At 40.5% G+C, this 21,299-nt stretch overlaps 1 long non-coding RNA gene across 1 annotated transcript; it reads left to right on the top strand.

Moving 5' to 3' along the window:
- Positions 1–1,386: 1,386 nt before the first annotated feature.
- LOC141279732 (uncharacterized) lies at positions 1,387–20,102 on the top strand. The gene is made up of 2 exons (XR_012334455.1): positions 1,387–16,855; positions 19,978–20,102. It is a non-coding gene; the product is annotated as an uncharacterized lncRNA (long non-coding RNA).
- Positions 20,103–21,299: the final 1,197 nt, after the last annotated feature.

Here is a 21,299-nt window from a genome sequence, read left to right as displayed (position 1 = left end):
ACACTTCCATTTAAAACATATATCATCCAGTGTGACAGGCACCCAGTATCCAAAAGAGAGAAACTTGCAGTGTAACTGGAAATGAACATGATGTGCCTTAATAGTTCTCCATCATTAAGTATATCAGTAACTGTAAAAAAATGTCCTGCTCACCCTGGATCAATCTGCATACAGGGAAAGCAAACCTGACAAAATATTAGCATTTGCTTCTTTAAGTAATATAGTTTTAATTTAAAAATCTGAATCAACTTGAGCTAAAAACCATAATTAATATTTAAAAGGATTCTACTATAGTTAATATCACCAAATAGTAAAAGAAGGTAATGGAACCTTTTCAATGTTTGCCTTTTGTTCTGATGAGAAACTTCTAGATTTATCACATTAGTTTTTAAAGGTCTCTGTATGAGAGAGATGACTGAGCATTACAAAAATCTTTCAAAAACCTATAGCTTGAAAACATGATTCATCTTTTAATTGGACTATTCCAATTATTCTCAAATAGCAGATTTCTTAGCCGATCCGAAATGGATAACAGCATCACCCGAAATAAAATTTCTGGGGGGAAGTTCAACAAAAACAAAATAGGAAAAATTTAAGAGAATCTACTTTAGGAAGATTTCCATTTCTTCTCTCTCATCGTATTGATTTCTTCTCAGTTCTTGACTAAGGATAGTGGAAAAATCCTGCCTGATCTTGGTGAGACCAAGCGGCATAAATTCCAGCTTCAGAGAGAGTAGACACTATGGTAACATGCTGACAGCCTTCATTTACATAAAAGAATACTAATTACGTGGTATCATCAACATCTGCGATTCTGCTCACCGCCATATGCGACAGAGCAGGGTATTTTAACCCTTCAACCTGCTACACATACCCTACATTACATGTCCCACAAAACCTGCAAAGGGTGCTTAAAGACACAATGAACACATTTTTACAAATAACAAGTGTTGAAAATGAATTTTATTTTCAGCTAACAGTTTATTTCTAAGAGATATGGGAAAATATAATTTAGTATCAATATCCAATTAAGACAAAGATTTTTTAAAACAAGGTAGAAATCGCATTAAGATACAGTTAATAACCCAAAAGGGAAAATGCTACATTTTAGAGTATTATTATATAGGGCTTTAAAAGGCTGTATTTTAAGTACAATGAAACTAGCCTTTTGAATTTTTGCATTATGGCTAAAATAAAACAAAGAAATAGATACAAAATAACAAAAACAAAAACTAGGGGCAGAGACTGAGAAGGGTGAGGCTAGCCCTTGGCTAAGGGCAGTGTGTAGGGGGGAGCATGCAGTGGGGTGGTGGGGCAGGGAGTGGCGGTGGGGGGGGGAAGATGGCTGAAGGGGTGGAGGGTCCTCACAGCTGCTGCCCTTTCCCTTGTTCCCCTTCGTTTCCATTCTCCCTGAATGTGGGGGTGGGTCAGTGGATGGGGGACAGATAACCTGTAGGTCAGAGCGTCCGTCCCTCAGAGACTCCTGCAGAGGCTGAATTCTCTGGGACGAGGTTGGAAGCTCTAACCAAATGTGTTCTTGAGCTCTTAAACCCGAGAGCGGAACGGCCACTTAAGCAGCGGCTCTTGGCCACAGGCGATGGTACGCTAATGCGCTGGGTGCGCCGGGGCCTTGCGAGGTTGGCCATCACTCATCAGTAATCAAGCGCTGATGTTCGAGAATGAGCCTGTTTAATCACGAGTTACAGATTTAAGGTTATGTCTGCACAATAATGCCTCTCTCTCTTGCATTAGGATCTGCTTTCCTCAGTGAGAAAGCAGTAGAGTTCATGTAGAGAGCCAGCCAGCACACAACCGATTGCCACAGCGCAGGGAGATGACAAAGACAGAACGACCAGCACAGTACAGATGCTTTGCTCTGTGCCAAATACCAACTTATCTAACTGTATTAAGAGCCAGAATTGGGTGTAAGCCCTCTGTACCTTCAGTCTCTGCTCTCTTTTGTTTGCCTCCTTCCTCTCCAGCTGCAACATGCCCAAGTCTCTCCTGTCTAAAAAACACACAGACCCAACTTTGCCCTGCCTCTAGACTATCCTTGACACTATTTTTAGGCTCCTTCTCCTTTGCCTACTTTTATATTTATGGCAAGAATAATGTGCAGCTTCATCTTTCTCACAACTCACTCCTTCGCACCTTCATTTCATAGCAAGTGTTTTCTCAAAGGTCTCTGCAATTTCCTCAGAGCTGAGTTCATCAGCCCTTTCTCAGTCCCCATCCACATCTATTCTGCCCCTGACACTGAATACACACTCACTCCTGCATTTTAAGCTACTGTTCTCTTCCTACGTCTGTAAATACACCTTCTCTGTTTTCATGTGTGTCTCTCTTCCTTGAAATATAGACTCTCCTTAAGATTCTGTTCTCAACTCTCTTCTTGATGATTTCGTCTGTTCCTAGAACATCAAGTATCATTTCTATTAATTAATGTATTTTAATTCTCACACTTTTAAAAAAACACTTTATTGAGATATAGTTGACATACCATAAAATTCACTCATTTAAACCACACAACTCAATAATTTTTAGTACACTCACAGAGTCCCATAAATAATCTTGCATATAAAATCTGTCCATTTCCTTACAGAGGCTTGGTCTCAGGTTGGATCTTCACATTCTGATACCTGCATTATGGTATACTACTGTTAATGCTATTTGCGGGATGAAGCTTCTGAATATGTTTTGCAATTGTTTGTTTGGTAGCAGTGATGTACTGAGCTATACACACTGAGATCATGTACTGAGTTATACATACTGTTTCATCCAAGTCTCCTGATGATCAAGACATGTAAGATGACAGACAGGGGGTTAAGGAAATGCCATCTGTGGAACAAAGCTAAGCTAGCTGGCCTTCAAAGGATCAGACTTTTTGATTCATTAGCCTACTCTTGCCAAAGAGGTCTGTGCCTAAAACTTAACCCCTTTTCCAGGAGGATAGTGGACTGGGCGCAAGGGGGCCAAGGAAGACTGCTCGTATAAAATTCAGAGAAATTCTGAATACACTGGGAGCCTGTGCACGCGCGTGTGCGTGCGCACACACACACACACAGAGAAATGTTACCTGTGACTGTGTGGAGAAGTGACAGCCGAGAGTGGAGATAACTAGTTTGGCTGTGTAAGGATTAAAACAGGTCTGCTTCAGAGCTTAGTAATTTGTGGCACTTCCAGATCAAACCTGGTGATGCTTTTAGTATGATCTCCCTGACAAGCTAGTGTTAAGGCAAGGTCCAAACTAAAGGCTCCCTCTTCTACTCCACTGCCACATGGAAAAATTCTATTGCTACCGCTGAGAGAATCAGGGTTTACCCTTTAAATATCTGACCGCAGGAATTATGGTTTGTCCCTGCAGTATGCCTCCAAAACACTGTTCTCTACAGCAGCTGGGCAGTCATCATAAGTGTGTACATATGTGTATACATATGTCAAAGTGTACGTATATGTCAAACTTCTAGAATTGTGCCCTTTAAATACATGCAGTTTATTGGATGTAAATTACATCTCAATACATTTGTTTAAAATTGCATAGACACACACGCACAGACACATATACACACACAAGTGAATAATATACCTCTAATGAAATAATGGATCTAGTCAGTAGCTCCAACCACTAGGTGAAAGCTGACAGGAAACTTTACAATGGATGGATAAGGCTGACAGCACCTGACTCCAGTGATCAATTTCACATTGAAAATAGGACAACCAGACATTATATGCTTCCCTGCTATGATGCAATAAGAGGTTCACAGCAGCATCACCTATAAAGTACTCTTGCTAAAAGAACTGAACCTGGGCTTCCCTGGTGGCGCAGTGGTTAAGAATCCGCCTGCCAATGCAGGGAACACGGGTTCAAGCCCTGGTCCAGGAAAATCCCACATGCCGCAGAGCAACTAAGCCCGTGCACCACAACTACTGAGCCTGTGCTCTAGAGCCCACGAGCCACAACTACTGAGCCCACATGCCACAACTACTGAAGCCTGCGCACCTAGGGCCTGCGCTACGCAACAAGAAAAGCCACCGCAATGAGAAGCCAGTGCACCGCAACAAAGAGTAACCCCTGCTTGCCACAACCAGAGAAAGCCCGCGTGCAGCAGCAAAGACCCAATGCAGCCCAAAATAAATTATTAAAAAAACCAAAACTGAACCTGAGTCCAATGAAGCCTTTGGATCTAACCAAGTTATAAGAAATGTGGGAGACAGGAACGTGCTACCACAAGGTTGCAATTAGCCAACAGACCAAATCAGAGTGTGGCAAATGCTACAGGATCAGTGATCTGGAGTCTTTAAGAAATAAATGACATGAAGAAAAAAGCGGGGGGATAGATTTGCTACAGATTATAAGAAACCTAAAAACATATCAACCAAATGCAATGTGTGGTTCTTATTTAGATCCTGATTTGAACAAACCAAATATAAAAATATATTTTTGAGAAAACTGGGAGAAATGTTTTAAAATACTGTTTGCCTCTAGCTATACCACTATATTTTTTAACAGTTTCGTTGAGGTAGAATTGACATACAGTGAACTGCACATATTTAAAGTGTACAACTTGATACATTTTGCATATACTTGTGAAATCAACACAACAAAAATAATGAACACATTGATCACCCCCAAAAGTTTCATGCCCCTTTGTAATCCTTTCCCCCAGCCTCCCTCCCTTAAACCCCCAGTCCAAAACTTGAGAAATTTAAACACAGACTAGGACTGCCCTGGTGGCGCAGTGGTTAAGAATCCGCCTGCCAATGCAGGGGACACGGGTTCGATCCCTGGTCCGGGAAGATCCCACATGCCATGGAGCAACTAAGCCCGTGTGCCACAACTACTGAACCTATGTGCTGCAACTACTGAAGCCCGCACGCCTAGAGCCTGTGCTCTGCAACGAGAAGCCACTACAATGAGAAGCCTGCGCACCGCAACAAAGAGTAGCCTCCGCTCGCTGCAACTAGAGAAAGTCCATGCACAGCAACAAAGACCCAACGCAGCCAAAAAAATAAACACAGACTAAGCATTAGCTAATATTAATAATTATTAATGTGACAATAGTACTGTGGCTGTATTTTTTCAGTCTTCGTATGTTAGAGACACCTCTGAAGTATTTATAGGTGAAATATTACGATGCATGGAATTTGCTTTAAAATACTCTAGTGGCAGGAAGATAGATGAAACAAGATTGTCAAAATGTTCATAATTGTTGAAGCTGATTGATGGGCACATGGAGTTCATTATACTATTCCCTTTATTTTTGTGTATGCTTGAAAAGTTGCAAAAAAATTTTTTTAAAGACAAAAAGCAAACAATATACTCTCTGATAGCAAAAGAAAACCTTGAGATATGAACCATTCACAAATTATACAAATTATGAGACACCTTTCATCTCTGTCATTTTACCATCATATCTAGTCTTACCTTGAGATGCACCCTCCCTACCCCTCAAGACACACCCAACCAAAGCAGTGCAGTTTTTCTTGGCAGTGTTAGTCACAGAGATTGCTTGCATAGTCCTTTGGTCTGGGCCTCAAGTATACCCTTTAGACTCAGGTAGCAACTTCTTTGCAGCCCCCCAAACTTTCTTTCAAAAACTTCACCAGAATTTTGCCCACAAAAATTTCCTGAGGATGTTTCTCTTTTGGGGGCACAAAGCCACTTTAGTTGATCTGTTGAAATGTTCGTGCTTAGTGTAATGTTTTCTCTCTTTCTGAAACTTCCTCCTTTATTGGGAAGGAAAATCTCTTTAATTTTTTTTTTTGGCAATTCTGCTTCTTCCTCACTAACTCTGATTATCCAGGTGGCAAGGAGCTCATCCTATGCCTTTCTGAATTTCACTGTAGTCACAGCAAAAAACAGTAGCACAAAAATTATATTAAAAAAAAATTTCTGGGGCTTCCCTGGTGGCGCAGTGGTTGAGAGTCCGCCTGCCGATGCAGGGGACGTGGGTTCATGCCCCGGTCCGGGAGGATCCCACATGCTGCGGAGCGGCTGGGCCCGTGAGCCATGGCCGCTGAGCCTGCACGTCCAGAGCCTGTGCTCCGCAACGGGAGAGGCCACAACAGTGAGAGGGCCGCGTACCGCAAAAAAAAAAAAAAAAAAAAATTTCTGTTTCTCTGACTCCAGTCAGATAAAGGTTACTCCCAGTCCATGTGATGTCTGGGGAAGCGAAATCTGGCCACAAAGATCCAATACAATATTCACAAACATCAACCAACAGGTTGTTTTCAGCTGAGACTTTGGAATATATTTTCTCATAGAAGCAATGCTACAAATAGCACTTGGTCCAGTTAAAAAGCTATTGAGCCCATCATGTATCCTTGGTGTCGTACCAGAATACTAGTGCTACCACTACGGAAGCTAACTATCAAATGCATTATTCTGAGAAAATTAATGCAAAGTTTCAACTTAAAATGCCAAGAACTGCTTTCCCAGCTGCAGCCCAGGCAGTGAAATTGGGAATCTCCCTCCTCCCGCTTTCCCCACATGGCTAAAGAGGGCTTTCCACACATGGCCATTTGTATGGAAGACACATATATATGTTAGGAACTGCCTGCAGAGGAAAAGAAGGAACAATTTCTGTGGACAGAAAATAAATCTGACTAGAATTTACAAATGGATTGTCAGGATTAGTTGGTGATTTCAGTGGCTGCTCTAACGAAAGGAAACCCCATCTTCCTGATGTCCTGTTTCTTAAAAGGATAGTAGTATATTTAATCCTGTGCCTTCCCCAATAATATACCAAAGCACATCTGTTAGGATGGAGGTCCATCATATTTTGCATAAATGGAGACACAACTTTTTAAAAAATGTATGTATGTATTTATTTATTTTTGGCTGTGTTGGGTCTTTGATGCTGCGCCTGGGTTTTCTCTAGTTGCGGCGAGTGGGGGCTACTCTTCATCGCGGGGCGTGGGCTTCTCATTGCAGTGGTTTCTCTTGTTGCGGAGCTCGGGCTCTAGGCGCACGGGCTTCGGTAGTTGTGGCATGCGGGCTCAGTAGTTGTGGCTCGCAGGCTCTAGAGCACAGGTTCAGCACAGGCTTAGTTGCTCTGCGGTATGTGGGATCTTCCCGGAGCAGGGCTTGAACCCATGTCCCCTGCATTGGCAGGTGGATCCTTAACCACTGCGCCACCAGGGAAGTCCCAAGACACAACTTTTCAGCACTTTATTTCAAGAGCAAAGAAGACAGATGTCCAAAGAGAAGGGGCCAAATACAAAGCGGTATTTGTTACATACATACAAAAGGAGAAAACCTGAAGCTACAAACAAAACACTCAGGCACTTTAATTGAGAACAGGTTAAATAAATTATAAATTGGCCATATAACTGAAACCACCTGTAGTTTTTTGTTTTGTTTTCTAAAGAGGCAGGCCTCTGTGTACAACAATTCAAAATACAGTATGTGAAAAAGAAAAGGGGTAGAGTAGTGTATATAATATGCATCAAGACTAAAAAAACTACACATGCAGAATCTCTCTCTCATATGCAATTAAGAAGATAAACAAGAAACGGGTAACACCACATGCCCTGTAGTGGCAAACAGGGGGTAGAGATGGAAATGAGAGAGTCATCAACATTTGTACCTTTTGGGGAAAAAAAATTCATGTATTACCTATTTTCAAAAAGGATACAGCACTGAGGAAACTGTTTCAATAATCTTAAAAATTCAGGCATCAGCAAGATGGCTGAAGATAAGTGCAGGGCATATATGATTTACTATGCTTTTATTAGAAAATAAGATTTAGGGACAGGCAGTCTGATGATATTTATGGCATATGGAGAACCCAAGGAATTATATTCTAGTAGCACTAATCACTGCAAAAAGAACCCCCCACTTGTTTTTCCATAAGCTTATGACCAGCGAAGTGCAGACCTCTTTGGCTTATTGCAGAGGGTCTTATATAGCACAGCCTCAGTCGGTCGTGTCAATCATTTGAAATTTCATATCAGCCAAGGTACCAAGGTAATTTCTACTCTGCTTCCCCAGAGGCCACTACCGAAAATTGTCAGTAGAAGGGAATCCTGTAAGCAGACCCTTCCAACTCTCAAGAGATCTTCATTTCCTTCATGGACAGCTCCTAACACTATTCCAGTGTACCGGGCAGCAAAATCTCTCTCTCAACACACAACCAACCTCTCTGAAGGAGCGTGGGTGTGAGAGTGTGGGTGTGTTTTTTGATGGTGAAGGCAATCAGCTGAATGATGGAGGACCCCCACACACACAAATCATTCCAAGTATAAAAGTATACTATAAGCCTCAGTTTCTCAAATCTATAAAACTGGAGAACAATAATACCTACACTTCAAAGAATTGTTCTGAGGGAGACTCAAATGAGATGGCCACGTAACTGCGTTCTGAAAGTGACTGACTCTAAACAAAGTACTGGCTGACTTGGCCACCTTGTCACTCATTCCCAAAAGTTATTTTTGCTTCCACAGGGCTTAGAGTCAGGCTGGCTAATTGAGCAGCTTACAGTAGCTGACTATCTGGTCTTGACTTTACCCAGATAGTTTCATCTAATAAGGTCTTCATACTAAAATATTCTTAAATGAGAAATTAGAGGATACTTTTATATTAAAAATGAGAAAAATCACTATCTTTCCAAAACAAATTAAAAGGTTTTATTATTTATTATCTATTTTTCTTAGGTCTTTAAAAATTGTGTTTAATAGCAACACAGAGCAAGGCTAGTAAAAGTCCAATTAAGATGCTAAAAACAAACCCAGAGCACCATAAAATGCTGTTGAATTAAAGAAGCAGAATCAGGCTCAGCTCACACTCACCAACAGGGGTATGCCCATTGAATACTTACAGGTCCAACAGAATGTGCTGCGTGGCAAAAATATAAAAGGGGCCTTCTTTCAAATAAGGCATAGAAGGCATTTCAAAGACGTGAACTGTGCATGAACCCTCATCTCTCCTTAAGAATAAAGCAGAAGTACTTCTGGGAACTCAACTATAGTGAGCTGGCACAAGAGAATAGAAGGCCAGTGCACACCCAGGCAGCGAACTTCATGTAGTTTAAATCCCACAAGTCCCAGCCACTTCTCCTATTTTAAAGATATCAGCCTCCTGGCCTGCCAGTGAGTCCCACCACTCGGATTAAGGGACTGACACTCTCATTAAAGACAAACAGAGAATCTTATAAGGGAAACACATAAAGCCAATCAACTGCTAATAATTAAGCGTAGATTAATTTACCATAGCAGGAAGCAGAAAGCTGGGTGCTAAGGGGCAGGATACTGCATAGCTAAATGCAGTGAGGAAGAAACTAAAGAGGGAAAGAAAAGTATGAATCACTGACTAAGACCCTGTAGAAGGGAGACTTGAGCCTTAAGGAGTATTGGACAGCAAGGAGGGAGATCCCTAAAAAATAGTATGAGAACAAAAAAATAAGCCTCACTGACTTCATCATTTTTTTCCTGCATCCTTCCCATGTTGCCTGTGGTAACTGTGCTGAACGTTGTCCATACCTATCAAGTTATAATATCAGTGAGGTATAATGAAACAAGGTAAATACGTGATTCATTACGTGTAGCTTTAAATACATATGAATAACTAGAAAAGTAATTATTCTAAAGTTAAACCTTTCGTTTCTGAACATGTGCTTCTGAGTCTGACATCTCACAGTAAATTTCAGTTTGTTATTTTTAAGTTACTGGTCACTAACAGCCTATAGCCAACGGTAAAGTCCCCATCAAATCACCCAACTCCACTACAGCCAATTTATCAAAACATATACATTATCACTGTACCTATCACTCACACAAGAACTTACCAGAATTAATAAGAACTAAACTGCTTTGAAAGAACTATCAGGAAAAAAAATCATATCTAATATTGGCAGAAGCAAAATAATAAACATTACATATTCCAAGAGACCAATCAACAGACTTCTAAGGGACCACTTAATACTACTTATTCTAGGAGGCCAGCTTATGAGTCTGCCAGTAAAGGAAATATCTCATAGAATTGTTCCAGATATGACCTAGACTTTAGTGGAAAGTGGGGCAGAACCCATTAAGGTGCTGATATCATTGAACAGGTTTAAGAAATAAGGAATCCTCACTTGGTGTCCGTACATGTCAATGACATAGAATGTCTCTAAAACTGCAGATGAGGCTTTATCTTCTGAGACTGAAGTTCAAAAGAAGACAAATGTAGTGGACGCAATAATCCATCTGTTAAAAACACCAAAATCCTGAGGTCTGAGTGACTGCAGAGTTCTGGGGACCCCCAAACCCATTTATGAAAAGCGCATGGTTAACATCATACTCAATGATGAAAACTGAAAGCTTTTCCTCTAAGATCAGGAACAAGGCAAGGATGCCTGCTCTCACCACTTCCGTTTAACATAGTATTAAAAGTCCTAGCCAGAGCAAGTAGGCAAGAAAAAAATCAAAAGGCATCTAAACCAGAAAAGAAGAAGTAAAATGACCTCTGTTCATAGATGACATGATCTTATATGTAGAAAACTCTAAAGGTTACAAACACACACACACACACATACACACACAGAACTAATAAATTCAGCAAAGTTGTAGTACACAAAAGCAACATACAAAAGTCAGTGTGTTCCTATACACTAACAATGAAATCTGAAAAGGAAATTAAGAAAACAATTCCATTTACAATGGAATAAAAAAGAATAAATACTTGGGAATAAACCTTACCAAGGAGGTAAAAGACCTGTATACTGAAAATTACAAAACATTGCTGAAAGAAATTACAGAAAACACAAATACATGAAAAGACATCTCATGTTCATGGATTGGAAAACTTAACGTTGTTAAGATGTCCATACTACCCAAAATGATCTACAGGTTCAGTGAAATCCCTATCAAAATTCCAACGGCATTTTTTGCAGAAATAGGAAAATACACCCTAAAATTCATATGGAATCTCAAGGGACTCCAAAGAGCGAAAACAATTTTGAAAAAAAACACAGAAGAACACACTCATACTTTCCGATTTCAAAACCTACCACAAAGCTATAGTACAAAACAGTATGGTACTGGCATAAAGACAAATAGACAAATGGAATAGAACAGACAGTCCTGAAATAAACTCTTATGTATATGGTCAAATGAACTTTAGCAAGGGTGCCAAGACCACTCAGTGAAGAACTGTCTCTTCAACAAATGGTGTTAGGAAAACTGATATCCACATGTAAAGAAATGAAGCTGGACCCTTAACTTACACCATATACAAAAGTTAACCCAAAATGGATTAAAGACCTGACCATAAGACCTAAAACTATATAATTCCTAGAAGAAAACATAGGGGAAAATCTTCATGACATTGGACTTTGCAATGATTTCTTGGATATTATACCAAAAACACAGGCAACAAAAGCAAAAATAGAGAGGTAGACTACATCAAACTTAAAAACTTTTGTGCATCAAAGGACACAATCAACAGAGTGAAAGGCAACCTACAGAGTGGGAAAAAATATTTTCAAATGTATCTCATAAGGGGTTAATATCCAGAATATATAAAGAACTTCTACAACTCAACAACAAAAAAATCAAATAACCCAATTAAAAAATGGGCAAAGGACCTGAACAGACATTTCTCCAAAGATGATATATAAAATGGCTAACATGCATTGAAAAGATGCTCAACATCACTAATCGTCAGAGAAATGCTCATCAATGGATGAATAAACAAACTGGTATACACACACACACACACACACACACACACACACACACACAATGGAATATTATTCAGCCTTAAAAAGGAAGGAATTCTGACACATGCTATAACATGGATGAACCTTAAGGACATTATGCTAAATGAAATATGCCAGTCACAAAAAAAGACAAACACTATTATGATTCCATTTACATGAGGTATCTAAAATAGTCAAATTCCTACAAACATAAAGTATAATGGTGGTTACCAGTAACTGGGGAGAGGAGAAAAAGGGTATAGAGTTTTAGATTTACAAGATGAAAAAGTTCTGGAGATCCGTTTCACAACAATGTCAATATACTCAACACTACTGAATTGTACACTTAAAAACGGTTAAAATGGTATTTTTTTTACCACATTTTTACCAAAACTGGTTAAGATGTTAATTTTACATGTCTTTTCCTTTTTTTCTTTTTTTTAAAGAAAAAGCATTAAAACATTTGTTCAGCACAAATGAGACCTGTGATCTCAGCATTTTCAATCTCACATGGAAGATGAGAAATAAACACAGAGAACCTGAGTAGGTAATGGCCTCTTATTAGGCTGCCAAAGCAAACACACTAAAAGCTTTACTAAGAAGCAAGGTAAACTACAGTTCAACTAGTTATTTTCCTGAATGTGCTTCCAACTGATATGACTGATGCAATCACTTGGGAGTTCATTCTATCCCAAGGTAATTCCTCCTAACCCAAACAGGATCTAAACCCACCAGTCCAGATGAAGGCATTCCCCAACTACTCTTCAGACCCATAATTCCACTGGCCAGGGTAAGATTCCTATCTGTTTTGTTCTTGGGAAACACTGTTCTTTGTTAAGATATTGTATCTCTCCATGTTCTTGGTGTTAAGTGCCCTTTCTCTTACGGCGATGATAACAGATAGTAGTTTGGGTTGGCATACATGTGTGCATGCAAGTGTGTATTTTGTTTGTTTGTTTTTGTTTTTTTTTTTGCGGTACGCGGGCCTCTCACTGCGGTGGCCTCTCCCGTTACGGAGCACAGGCTCCGGACGCGCAGGCTCAGCGGCCATGGCTCACAGGCCCAGCCGCTCCACGGCATGTGGGATCTTCCCGGACCGGGGCACGAACCCGTGTCCCCTGCATCGGCAGGCGGACTCTCAACCACTGCGCCACCAGGGAAGTCCTGCAAGTGTGTATTTTATAGATCTATGAAATTAAAAAAAAAAAATCTGGGAACCACTGTTTTAGATAAAGTCCTCTTGGACCAAAGCTTTGGAGAGCCTTTTAACCTTATGAATCTATGATTCTAAAGGTCACAGTCCTCAGGACTTCCTTGGTGGCACAGTGGATAAGACTCCATGCTCCCAATGCAGGGGACCCGGGTTTGATCCCTCGTCAGGGAACCAGATCCCACATGCATGCTGCAACTAAGAGTTTGCATGCTGCAACTAAGAAGCCCATGTGCCGCAACTAAGAAGCCCATGTGCCACAACTAAGGAGCCCACGAGCTGCAAATAAGGAGTCTGCCTGCTGCAACTAAGACCTGGCTCAACCAAATAAATAGATAAATATTTTTAAAAAATAAAAATAAACGTCACAGTCCTCTAGAGAAGGGTTTCTCATGGTAATTGCCAACATTGGTGTTGGCTCTTGGCTACAGTTTTCTTTTGCATAGCATTATTTCCTTATTAAAAGTACTTTTATTATTTTATTTTCTGCTTCTTATAACTCTGTAAAATAGTTATGGTACATATTTTTAATGTGTCATTTACAAATAAACTGAGAGGCAGTATAGCATAGTGTGATTAAAAGTTCAAGCCAAGCTGCTGGGTTTGGACTTCTAGCTCTGTCCTTATTAGTTATATATGGTCTTGGAAAAACAATCTCTCTGGGCCTCAGTTTCCTTATCTGTAATATGGGGACAATAATAGTTTTTACCTCATAGCGTTGTTGTGAAAATTAAATGAGTTAACGTATGTAAAACGCTTAGAGCAATGCCCGGCACAAGTCAGAGCTCAAGAAATGATAGTCATTATGTAAAGTGATCCTGTGACTTGCTCCACATCACACACTGACACTGCCAACAAAGTTAGGATTATGACGAGGATTATGCTCTCTGCTGAGATCCTTCAACCTGACCCACACAAACTCTTCTTCCCATTGGTCCAATATTATAAAGGTAATGTACAGGTATTTTGGGGCAAATTATTGCTCTGGGCTCTTCTCAGTCACCTTACATTAGGTTCCTGGGCCCAATTCAACATGTGTGCGTATGGAGGCTTCCCCACACCAACAGGCAATTCCTGGACGCCATCAGGGTGCCTCAGAATTCAACTCAATTCTGACACTACCCAGAGATAGAATCAGATTCCACAGGCTCAGTCCTACAAAACCACCTCCGCTTCAGACACCAGTCGCAAGCCCAGTTTGTTACCTGTGCTTCTGACCAACTGGCTATAAACTAGAGGTTCCCATGACTCCCCCTTTGGGTTCAATTAATTTGCTAGAATGGCTCACAGAACTTAGGAAAACCTGTTTACTAACTAGATTACCAATTTATCACAAAGAATATGAATCAACAACCAGACAAAGAGATACATAGGGTGAGCTCCCGAACAAAGGGACCTCTGTTCCCATGGAGATGGGGGCCCAGCACAGTGGCACATGGAAGCATTCTGGTTCCCCAACGTGGAAGCTCTCTGAACCTCATCCTTTTGGGTTTTTATGGAGGCTTCATTACATAGGCACAGTTGATTAAATCATTGACCACTAGGGGTTGATTCAACCTCCAGCCCTATTCCCAATCCCAGAGGTCAGGGGGCAAAACTGAAAGTTCCCACCCTCTAATCACATGGTTGGCTTCATTGGCAACCAGCTCCCATCCTTAGGTGCTTTCCAAAAGTCACCTCATTAACATAACCAAGGACACCTTTATCATTCAGTACTTAGGAAAGTCCATGGGTTTTGGAGGCTGTGAGCCAGGAACTGTGGACAAAGGCCAAATATATATGAGAAATATATTTTGGTCATCTGAATGATCAAATATTATTTCTTATAAAACACAATATGGCATACCTCTACAAGCAGAATCCGACTGTTGAGTCCCTCACAATCTGACCCTGCCATTTCAATGCTGCAGGTTTGTTTACAATCGAAAACTGCCTTCTTTCAGACATTTTTCAGATGGAAAACGTTTGCACAACTCGAAACTTGACGCACTTAACGCTTTAAGAACTTGTAATATTAATAAGCTCTACCACTTTCAGTAGCCTCTCTCTCAAGCATGCTTTCTGAAATGCTCAGCTTTGCATTCCCAAGTAGCTGCTGTGTGATGAGCTAAACAGAGATAACCCAAGCAGAATAGGAAAAAGAAACACTTTGAAGACACACTAAAGCAAGACTTAAAATAATACAGCACCACTGGGGACTCAGAGAAATCACAGCAGCAGATAAACCTAGGGAGCATTGATGAGCACCTGGAGTACTTCTTTCTGAAGAGAGGATGGCAGGTGCACACAGTGCCAAACTCAGCACATGGAGGCTGCAGCTGCAAATCACAGGCCAGCGTGCACAGCTGGTGGGGACCCGCTGGCTAGATGGTAATTATTGGTCAGTCATCTTCAGCTACAAAGGCTAAGGTGTAGCTCATTACATCTGTATTCTTCAACCGGTTATTTATCTCGGTGCTAAGGTGACAGTTAGCCTAGAGGCATGTTTACCCATCTGCCTAAAAAATAAAAATAGAAAGAATCATACACAAAGGGCTTAATAAAATTTGTATTGAGTCCTATGATAGATTGTCTCTTCCCAATCATCTTTGTACCTTACCATAGAAAAGTCCCTTAAAATCTGAGAGCAAAGTTAGATAAGTTTTTATGAAGTCTGAAAGTAGGGGCTGGTCTTTTTGTTTGTTTGCTTTTACCCTGAGCAGCCACTCTTCCTCGATAGGGCCATGTGCTTCGGGAGAAGCACTAGGTCCAGCGGTGGGTCCTGTGAGGTCTCAGCCAGTTTGTGCACGGCACCCCCTGGCAGTGGTCACAAGCCCAGCAGTGGTCATGTGGCCTAGGCTTGCCAATCAAATTGAAGGGAAGGGATAATCCATGTGTAGGGGAGAGGTATTATCTTAGTGTTGGCATCTATTGGTTACCTTTTCCCCATTAGTTGAGTTTTCCTGTAGGTTGAATCATTTTGTACTGTATCCTGCACATTTTTAATATTACGAGATTATGAGTCTTGCTTAAATCCTAAGGAAAATGTTAATATTTGTTTTGGCCAGGAATCAACCTGGTTGGATTCAAATCACAAGTCCCAACCAACCCTTCTGTGAGGTATGGTTTAAGTATCAGTTCCACAGTCAAGCCTTTGCAGAGGTATTAGGATCTGTCTGGCATGAGCGCTACCCAGTGGCCAGTCTAGGCCCCGGACAGAGATTTATCTCATAGTCGATTCTAATGGTTTTTGGTATGCTGTTCAGGATCAGATCCATGCATGTGCTGTTGAGGGGTGGACCCAGGAGTTCACAAATAATTCTACGGGGTTGCTTTCCTGAGCTCCTCCTTCTCCACGGTCTCCCAGGTACTTTTCAGTTCCTTGGAGCTTCCCTTTCTGTCTTCTAGCCAGAAAGCTGAGGCTTTTGTTATCCCATTCTATCACATATTTTGAGGGCTAGGCAACAGGAAGACAAAGAGAAAGAAAAAAGCTGAGGGATCCTTTTTAGGACTATAGCTTCTCCAACTGGAGAGGAATGTTCCTCTCCCTTAAGAGTTTTAGGCATCTGTGGCTCTCTGCTGTTGTCACTGCCAGCACCAACATCACAAGATTGCCTGGCAGCTGGGGCCTGAGAGAAGGGAGGGAAATTTTTTAAAGGAGGAAGTTTCTATCCCTCTTTCTCTGAGTGTTAGAAGAGTGTTCTCCTCTCCCACTCAAGTCAAAACTGGAGGGTTTCTCCTGGAGCTCTCTCTGTCCATGCCTGGTGCCCACATCCAGGTGTGGGCTACACTCCGTCCAGGCCAGGGGACACTAATGGTGGTACTTCAAATCCTGGTCTTCTCTAATCCACCTGCTACTATTGACTTTTCAGAGTCCTCAAATTGCTGTTCCACGAGTTCTAACCAGGTTTTTAGCTGCATTCAGTGGGAGACACTGGGCCAAGTGTGCTTACTCTGTCTTATGCAGAAATGGAGCTCTCCAGAGGTAAATATTTTTGAACGTAGTAGTCATATATGATTATAATTGTGTCTTATAGAAGAATAGAAAATCCATAACTCCATAGATATTTTTTAGGGTGAGATTCAAGTAGGCTTTTAGGTTAAAAAAAAAGTAATCTGGTTCATAGAAAAATATTAAGTAACTCTACAGGTGTTACTGGAATGTGGTAAAAATCATGCAGTGGTATACAAATGTCAGAAGTTTGAGAAATACTTATCTACAGGATAGAAGCCACTTTATTTTTAGAACTACTTCTATATAGTTCTATTTTTATAATAGCATTATTATTTTTAATTATAAATAAATATAAACTACATGTGAACCTGCTTATATTATTTGTTTTATTAACTGACCTTATAGTTTTGTCCTTCCGGCTATTATAGTCTACAGAATCCTGGGAAAGAACAAAGAAGGTCATTCAGGGACCTGTAAACAAAGCCTTCCTAGGGAAGATGGGTCTGAGGGATTCCCAAAGGACAGAAGGTAGAAGGGAGTGTTACACACAGATTAGGCAGTAAATGAAGAAGGCGTGGATTCAGAAGTTACCTTCTTCTTTTAGAAGTTTGCTGAGGGAGCAGGTGTTGCTCCTAGCCTGGGTTTGGGCCCCAGGCCTCTTAGCCTGGATATTTGTACCTGAGCCCACCTGGCCAATGCTGTGGCCACCAGGATGTCTGGGCAATTCATGGGCATCAGAGAGGGCCATGGTGACAGATGACAGCAAGGAGCCATGCAATCTACCCCAACTCTTTCACAGCTTGACTGTACATTAATTCAACCTCCCTAACAAAGTCTTCCAAAATATGAATGGACTCTCCTGATACCACATTCTCCTTCACTAATGTTTCACTTGACAAGGTCCTGCTAAGTGTTATCAGAAAATCTACCCAGTTTCACTATTACTATGACATCTGAGGCTGAAGAAAGTGATGAAACTGTCTAGACTATCCTCAAGTTTACATACAGTGAAAAGTACCCAGATGAGGCATCCCTCTAGGAAATATTCTCCCAGAAAAATCTAGAAGATAATGATGTCTCAGACATTAAAAAGAATTATTAGCATTACAGGCAGAAGAAAACCTTGGTATAGTGATGATCTCTACTTTAGTGACAGCTGTGCAAGAAAAATCAAATGAAATGGCAGATCAAATAAAAACTATAAGAGAAGAAGAAAAGAAACAAAAAGAAAAAGAAGCAGAAGCAGCTGAAAAGCAATTATTTCATGGCACTCCTGTTACAATTGAGAATTCCTTAAGCTGGAAGGCCAAGTTTGATGTAGAACTCTTGGAAATTAAAAATGTTAAAATAATCTTTAGGGACAATTTTTGGCCATTCACATTTTGCATGTCAGTTTCTTTTCCCATTAATATTCTAATGGTATTCCCAATCGTCTGCGTTTGGAAATGGCTGAAGTTGTGAGTGATACAAGAGACACCCAGCCGCTGAGCAGGAGTCTGATGGCCACATTTGTTAACCTTCCAGCCATTATTAAATGACTCAATCTAATGAGCCAAGTAATCTCTTTCTGTATAAAAGTCTATTAAACAAATTATAGGGTCTTGGGTGCAACTCACCAGCCAATGAAAATCTCATGCATATATGAACATTTTTCTTCAAATAATAAAAAACAATTAGAATAAATTTAACATCAGTTGGTATTGAATTGTTTTAAAAGTTAAAATTTTTGACAAAAGTGGCACTAACTTTGAAAACAAAATAAGATTAAAACAACCACAACAAGGGTAACTGGATAGGCCCACCTTTATTGCTATATTGGGGTTCCAGGTAAGATTTGAAAAATCCCAGACCATTTGGTGCCCTTAAAAAAAAAAAAAAATCACAAAACGTCAAGCAGTTCCCACTCTATCCTCAGCACTTAGCCATTGAGAGACAGCAGTCAGTGTTCAAGCTCCACAGCAGCTACGCTACCATGAACTCTGAGACTCCCCTGAAGAGGGAGCTGTGACTATGGCAAAAGACTCAAAGGCTGGGATGGAAGCTCTGTGAGGGTAGAGGTTTTTTTGCTTTCATTTTGTTCACTGACTTATTTCCAGCCCTAGCCCCTAGAACAGGATTGGAACATCATAGATGCTCAATTAATATTGAAAAATAAAAGGCTGTCCTGAAAGGTCCTTTTGGTCCTCCCAAAGTTGGGAGCAACCGATACAAAGAACATTCTGAATTTGGTATATATCAGTGGGGTCACTGATTGGCAAGGTTGGACAGTCTTCCTCCTTAAAATCAAACCCTCCTTTCACCTTTAAATGAGTATTTCCATAGCTCCTTATAATCTGGAACATACCCTCTAGCACAATTAAGAAAAAGGAACAGAATATTCACTTTTCTAGACTGGGAGACACAGCCGCAACCAATCAGGATGTCACTAGAACCTACAAGGAGGCGCTGTGTGGCAGGCACAGTCCGCCCAGTCACTAGAGAGAGCACCGTGACTTTCTGGCCCACGTTGGGGTCATTGTAATGTTCTAATGTAGAGATAAACCTCAGTAATTCTCATTGTAAATCTAATGAGAAGAGTGGCCTCATTCTACATTTTTACAAATCTTTTTAGTGTCTGGAATAAGGAAGAGAGTCTGAATTCAGTTGATTGTACATCATGAAGTCTTTGGAAAACTCCACCGCATACTCATACACAAGTATGTTTTAATATTGTTATGAAAATAGCTTTGACTCCCAAAAGGGTCTCAGGGGCTCCTGGGCCACAATTTAAGACATTGTTGTAAAAGACTTTGCCTTCCAATGTGGGTTCCATCCCTGGTCGGGGAGCTAAGTTCCCACATGCCTCGCGGCCAACTCATGGTCAAAAAACCAAAACATAAAACAGAAGCAGTACTGTAATAAATTCAAAAAAGACTTTAAAAATGTTTCACATCAAAAAAAAAGATATGTACACTAAGAGTACACTAATGTTCATAACTCTGATGAACATTCAGAAGGGATTCTCAAACAAGGAAAGAGAGTTCAAGAAGATGGAGAGAGGAAAACATAACTACCTGTAGCCACACTTTACAGTAAAGCCAAAACATTTTATCAGCATACTCGCTGTTACTTTAAATGATGCTTACTCTTTGTACTTTACCATATTTCAACAGGAAATGAACTGTTATTTGAAGAAAAGAAAAGCCAGTATTTCTCTCTGACAAGACAAACCCCAGAACAAAAACCATGCAGTATAACTCCTTCCAGTTGCTATATAAATGTCGATTGTTAATTTACATTTACTTTTTAGACCATCACTTGTGACATTCTAATTATAAGACCTGTAAGTCACCTTTCTCCTGCCTTTTCTTCTCTTCAACAACTTCCTGCTGACTGTCATTCAAACCAATCAGTTCCAACCTGCTGCACAGTTCAGTCTTCTGTCTGCATGTTTCTACCAATAGAAATTAAATGGTAATCTACAAATCAACTCAGTTCTAAAGATGTACTGTTCCTTAGCTAGAGTCAGGTGATTTCTATCTACTACAAACAATTCATAAAGATGTAAAACAGTTGTATTCATTTAAGTACGGTGAAGAAAAAAATAATTATTTATGAATCTCACATCATTATTTTTCCCAAATTTAAGAAGACACACGATTTCAAATTTTCCTTTCCACAAGCAAGCAGAAACAGTATTATGGTGACTTTTTCAGGCAATATTTGGCTTTATTATCTTATTATTTAAATCCACACCCACCTTAGCAAACCTAAGTTTACTACTAGGCCAGCATCCCACTGATCAACAGCACATGCTCTGGAGCAGAGGACCTGGGTTTGAATCCTGAAGCTGCACTTGCAACGTGACTGAGCAAGTTACTTAATCTGTGCCTCGCTTTTCTCAGCTTTTAAAATGAAGATAATAACAGCATCTGCCTCATAAGTGGATGACAGGATTAAATGAGATAATGAATAAATGAGTAAAGCACTTAAAACTCTGCCTAACACATAATAAATAGTCAATGTTAACTTCTGTTTTTGTATATTTGTCTTCTAAAATAGTCACAGCAGGGACTTCCCTGGTGGTCCAGTGGTTATGAACCCACCTTCCAATGCAGGGGACGCAGGTTTGATCCCTGGTCAGAGTACTAAGATCCTACATGCCGCGGGGCAACTAAGCCCGTGTGCTGCAACTACAGAGCCCACGCGCTCTGGAGCCAGTGCACCACAACTAGAGAGAAGCCCGTGCACTGCAACAAAGAGCCCGTATGCCACAACGAAAGATCCCGCATGTTGCAACTAAGACCTGACGCAACCAAAAACGAATAAATGAATTTTTTTTTAAAAAAGAAAGAAAAAAAGTCACAGCAGACAGAATAGTCCATAATAAAGAGCCCCAGAACAATACAGGAGGAAAATATTAAAAAGAGATGGCTGTTTTAGCGTCCTTCCTTTTTTTGAAAAATAAATAAATTGGGGCTTCCCTGGTGGTGCA

Source organism: Tursiops truncatus, chromosome 10 (genome assembly GCF_011762595.2).
Source record: "Tursiops truncatus isolate mTurTru1 chromosome 10, mTurTru1.mat.Y, whole genome shotgun sequence".
Lineage (NCBI taxonomy): Eukaryota > Metazoa > Chordata > Mammalia > Artiodactyla > Delphinidae > Tursiops > Tursiops truncatus.
Note: the sequence above shows the minus strand (reverse complement) of the source record. Positions and strands in the feature narration are given on the sequence as shown.